This window comes from Tupaia chinensis, unplaced genomic scaffold (assembly GCF_000334495.1).
Source record: "Tupaia chinensis unplaced genomic scaffold, TupChi_1.0 Scaffold000028_1, whole genome shotgun sequence".
NCBI classification, from domain to species: domain Eukaryota; kingdom Metazoa; phylum Chordata; class Mammalia; order Scandentia; family Tupaiidae; genus Tupaia; species Tupaia belangeri.
Window position 1 is genome coordinate 2,089,070 of NW_006159458.1, and position 5,818 is coordinate 2,094,887.

At 34.4% G+C, this 5,818-nt stretch overlaps 2 non-coding genes across 2 annotated transcripts; both read left to right on the forward strand.

Annotated features, from left to right (window-relative positions):
* Positions 1–313: 313 nt before the first annotated feature.
* Positions 314–420, forward strand: LOC114007560 (U6 spliceosomal RNA). Its single transcript, XR_003549170.1, has one exon. It is a non-coding gene; the product is annotated as a U6 spliceosomal RNA (small nuclear RNA).
* Positions 421–875: 455 nt separating this feature from the next.
* Positions 876–982, forward strand: LOC114007550 (U6 spliceosomal RNA). The gene has a single exon (XR_003549157.1). It is a non-coding gene; the product is annotated as a U6 spliceosomal RNA (small nuclear RNA).
* The last annotated feature ends 4,836 nt before the right edge of the window (positions 983–5,818 follow it).

A 5,818-nucleotide genomic window follows, 5' to 3' on the forward strand; every position in this document is an offset into this window, starting at 1 on the left:
ACCCCCCCTCCCATGGAACTTTTTCAAAGATTGACCAAAGATTGACAAAACAAGACTTTATAGATTCAAAGGCATAGAAATGAAATCCAGTATCCTCTCTGACCATGAAGAAATTAAACCTGATCATTGATTACAGAAAGAACCCTTGAGAATACACAACTATATGGAAACTGAACAACCTACTCCAGATTAAATTCACAACCACTAAAGGAAGTAAAACTGAAATCAAAAGATTCATTGTAACTAATAATAACGAGCATACAATTTCCATAACGAATGTGACACAGCAAAAGCAGTTATAAAAAGAAAGTTCATGCTCGTTTCAGCAGCACATATACTAAAATTGGAACAGTGAAGAGAAGATTAGCATGATCTCTGCACAAGGATGGCATGAAAATTCGTGAAGCATTCCATATTTTTAAAATATGTGTCCCCCCAAAAAAAGTAGTTCATTGCAATTATTGTGCATAAAAAAAAGATGGAAAGGTGGCAAATAGACAACCTAACAACACACCTCAGAGAACTGGGAAAACAACAACAAAAACAACCCAGAAATGCCAGGAGAAAAGAAATAATAAAGGTCCAAGCAGAAATAAATGAAATAGAAAATAAACGAACCATACAGAAAATAAATGAAAGCAAAAGCTGGTTCTTTGCAAAGATGAACTGAAGAAATTAAACCTGATCATTGATTACAGAAAGAACCCTTGAGAATACACAACTATATGGAAACTGAACAACCTACTCCAGATTAAATTCACAACCACTAAAGGAAGTAAAACTGAAATCAAAAGATTCATTGTAACTAATAATAACGAGCATACAATTTCCATAACGAATGTGACACAGCAAAAGCAGTTATAAAAAGAAAGTTCATGCTCGTTTCAGCAGCACATATACTAAAATTGGAACAGTGAAGAGAAGATTAGCATGATCTCTGCACAAGGATGGCATGAAAATTCGTGAAGCATTCCATATTTTTAAAATATGTGTCCCCCCAAAAAAAGTAGTTCATTGCAATTATTGTGCATAAAAAAAAGATGGAAAGGTGGCAAATAGACAACCTAACAACACACCTCAGAGAACTGGGAAAACAACAACAAAAACAACCCAGAAATGCCGGGAGAAAAGAAATAATAAAGGTCCAAGCAGAAATAAACAAAATAAAGAACAGATGAACTATTCAGAAAAGAAATGAAACCCAAAGCTTGTTCTTTGAGAGGATAAACAAAATTAACACACCGTTAGCTAGACTAATTGAGAAGAAGAGTGAATGGAACCATATATATCAGATTTGCAATACAACAGGCAATATTACAACAGACATAAAAGAAATACAAAATATCACTAGAGAATACTATGTGTGACTATATGCCAACAAACAAGAAAAACTGGTTGAAATGGACAAATTCCTGGATTTACATAATCTACCAAGGTTGAATCAGAAAGATATAGAAAGCCTGTATAGACCCATAACAAGCAATGAGATCAATTATGTAATAAATAGCCTCCCAACAAAGAAAAGCCCAGGTCCTGATGACTTCACTTCTGAATTTTATACAACTTTTAAAGAAGAGCTAATCCCCATTTTACTCAAACTATATTTAATTATTCAAAATGAAGGAGTGCTCCAAAATTCATTTTATGAAGCTTCCATCATTCTCATCCCCAAAATAGACAAGTACATTACAAAAAAGGAAAACTACAGACCAATATCTCTGATGAACCTAGATGCAAAAATACTCAACAAGATAATAGCAAATCACATCCAAAGATACATAGAGAAGATTGTACACCATGATCAAGTATTCTTTATTTCAGGGATGCAAGGGTAGTTCAACATATGCAAAACCATAAATGTAATATACTATATTAACAGAGAGAAAGATAAAAACCATATAATCATAACAATCAATGCAGAAAAAGCATTTGATAAAAATACATCCCTTCATGATTAATACTCAGCAAAACTGACATAGAAGGGAGAGTTCTCAATACAACAGAAGCCATATATGAAAAACCTATAGCCACCATCATACTAAATGTGGTAGAGCTGAAAGTTTTTCTACTAAAAACTGGAATAAGACAAAGCTGCCTACTTTTGCCACTCTTTTCCAATATAGTACTGGAAGTCCAAGACAAAGCAATCAGAAAAGAGTACAAAATAAAAGGCATAAATTATCTCTATTTGCAGATGACATGATTATATACATAAAAACCCAAAAATAATCCATGAAAAACTCCTGGAAGTGATAAATGAATACAGTAAAGTGGCTGGATACAAAATCAACATACAAAAACCTACAGCATATCTATACACCAACAATGAGTGGATTAAGAACTAAAGAAAAAAAATCCCATTTACAATAGCCAGAAAAAGTCTGATACTCAGGAATAAACTTAGCCAGAGAAGTCAAAGACCTCTACAAGGACAACTACAAAAATCTAAAAAAAGAAATGGAAAATAGAATAAAAAAGTAGAAGGACATTCCATGTTCCTGGGTTTGAAGAATTAATATTATCAAAATGGCAGTCTACCGAAACTACATATTTAATGCAATCCAATCAAATTACCAGAGACATTATTCACAGATTTAGAAAAAACAATCACAGAATTTGTCTGGAATCATAAAAGACCGTGCATTACCAAAGCAATTCTTTGCAAGAAGAGTAGAGTAGAGGGCATCTTACTCTCTGATCAAAAGCTCTTTTACAAAGCTGTGGTAATCAAAACAGCATGGTACTGGCACAAAAATAGGCATGTAGATCAATAGAACAGAAAAGACACCCCAGAAATAACCCCCAAAATGTACAGTCAACTGATTTTTACACAGAGCACCAGTCTATCCAATGGGGAAAAGAAAACCTCTTTAGTAAATGGTGCTGGAAAATCTGTGTATCCATCTGCAAAAAGATGAAACTAGACCCTTATCTCTCACCATTAACAAAAATGAACTCAAAATGGATCAAAGATCTAAACATAAGACCTCAAACTATGAAACTACTGGTGGAAAACACAGGGGAATCTCTTAGAGACACAGGAGTAAGCAAAGACTTCTTGAACAAGACCTTCAAAGTACAGGCAATAATCTCCAAAATAGACAAGTGGGATTACATTAGATTAAAAAGCTTCTGCACAGCAAAAGAAAGAATAGAGTGAATTGACAACCCTCAGAAAGGGAATATATTTGCAAACTATGCCTCAGATAAGGGACTGATAACTAGGATATACAGGGAGCTCAAACAACTTACCCAAAAAGACAATGATCAACCAAATTAAAAGATGGGAAAATGAGCTGAACAGACAACTCTCTAAAGAAGACATGTGAACAGCCAAAACGCATATGAAAAAATGTTCAACATCTCTTATCATAAGGGAGATGCAAATCAAAACTACAATGAGATACCACCTAACCCCTGTCAGACTGGCTAGATTAAAAAAATAAAGAATTATAAGTGCTGGCATGGCTGTGGTGAAAAAGAAACTCTTCTACATTGTTGGTGGGAATGTAAAGTTGTACAGCCAGTGTGAAGAACAATATAGAGGTTCCTCAAAACCTACAAACAGAACCACCATAAGATCTAGCAATTCCACTCCTAGGCATCTACCCAAAGGATAGGAAAAGGCTCAGTCAGAAAAACATTTGCAGATTCATATATATATTCCAGCACTATTCATGATTGCTAAGATGTGGAACCAACCCAAATGTCCACAAACAGATGAATGGATTGAAAAAGTGTGGAACATATACACTACATACTACTACTCAACTATAAAAAAACAGTTAGACCCTGGCATTTAATAGAAAGTGGACAAATATGGAAGATTTACTACTAAGTGAAGTCAGATTATGAAAGAATGGCATCGTATGTCCCTAGTTAATATATACTGAATGTCTGCATTCTATGGCAGAAACTGAAATATTGGACAATATAAAGGGATGGAGAGCAATTGTGGACAACCAGAGACTGTGAGAGGAGAGTGGGAAAGGGCAGAGGGTGAGAAGGAAGAAATCAAGGGGAAAAAGATAAAACAGTTAAGAAACATAAAATGGAAAATTATCTGTTGAAGACAATAGGCATGGTAACATCTTTGATTAGGCCAATATTCAGCATATTCTGGATGGGAAAATTCATTTAATATGCTGTAATGATATACAGTGAACAAATATAAAACAAAAAAAATAAACAAATGCTTCTAGAGTTCAGTAGTATCTAAAAAAAAAAGTCAAGATAACAGTAGCTTAACCACAATAGAATTTTAATTTTAAAATCAGATGATGGGTCAAAACTTCAGTTTGCTAATCCCCACTCTAAGTGCTCCAGAATGCCACTAAGTCCCATGAGACCGCAGATTATGTCTGGTTTATTTTCCACTGTGTCCCCAGGCTCTGGCATACAGTTATTAATTAAAACAGATTAAATAAAAAATATGGGTACCTTGTAAAAAGATATTCTTCAAGATACCATAATTTTCATTTGCTCAAAAGAAAAAAGTTTAATTTCATCAAGGGATAATACAAAGTTCAAGGTTAATGGAGAGGAAATTAAGAAAGGGAGGTGTGTGTGTATCTGTCTTGGTCATTGTTGCAAAAGAACCAAGAAAATAATCCCAAAAGAAAAATTTATAAGCCTAAGAGGACCATGAATACTTTATAGTTAGTAAACAAACTAATCTGCTCTACTATTCACAGTTTTTTAGGTTCTTTTCATTTAAGGAGACTGGTACCAGAGGTCTAGAAAAAGGTGTTATTTCTCATAATTACTGGATCTAAGTATGCTGCAAGTCTGGGGGAATCATTATGTCTTCAAGTTGAGTAACTCTTTTCTTTTGGGGTCAACTTCCTCATTCCCTCTCTGAAAATGATCCAGGGAAACTGCATGCTCCTTCTCTTGGAGTTCCAGAAATAGAACAGAGCAAGACATTAATGAAGAGAGAAAACAATTTTCCATTTATTTTGCTTTCAGAAATACACTTGGAATGGTCTGTGCCAGAGTTGTACTATATCAAAGAAACCATAATCCAAAAGACTAACCCTTTTGAATGATAACCGACTGCATTTTATATTTTCATAGAATTACTTTATTTCCATAAAAAACAGAATTTCCATTTTTCCAAGCAAGGAGCTGAGTTTCTAAAGCTTCCTGTGGTCTATTTACATTTCCTACAGTAACCTTCCTAAGCAAAAGACTAAGGAAAATATGAAACTTACTTTTTTATTTCATTTTCTCTTTTTAAAGGAGCCTTTATATTTTTCTGACCTTGTGAAGGGCTCAGAAACAACAATTTTCAAATAAAAATTAGCAACAAATTTGCAGATGTCTCAGTAGTATAAAAATTATTGTCCACTTTAAGTCGTACCATCGCTCCTGGCTATGTGCATTGGATACCAATGTTACTTTACCATTTTCCCCCCACAAGGTCAATTCATTGACAAAGAAGGTAATACGATGAATCTAAATTTCTATGAGTTGATTTGTGGGGGTCCTTTAAAACACTGGCAGTCACTGTTAAGGAGTCTTATGCCTAACCATATTTTTAAGAAGTTTATTTATTTGTTTCATAAGCAAGAGAGAAATAACCTACAATGGAGTCTTAATGCTGTGATCTGTCCCAAGCCTCAGCCATTCCCACATCATGGGCCCATACAAGATGTACTCTGGGAGGCCATCAAACTTGAACTAGGAACTTTTCCATGAAGGATTGCCTTACAGGGTGTTGTGTTGTACTGATGTGCCACCATCTAGCTTCCTTATTGCTAACAATTTAAATGAGATGGTAAAGTAGGAAATCAAAGTGTTAGCTGGGTTATATTCA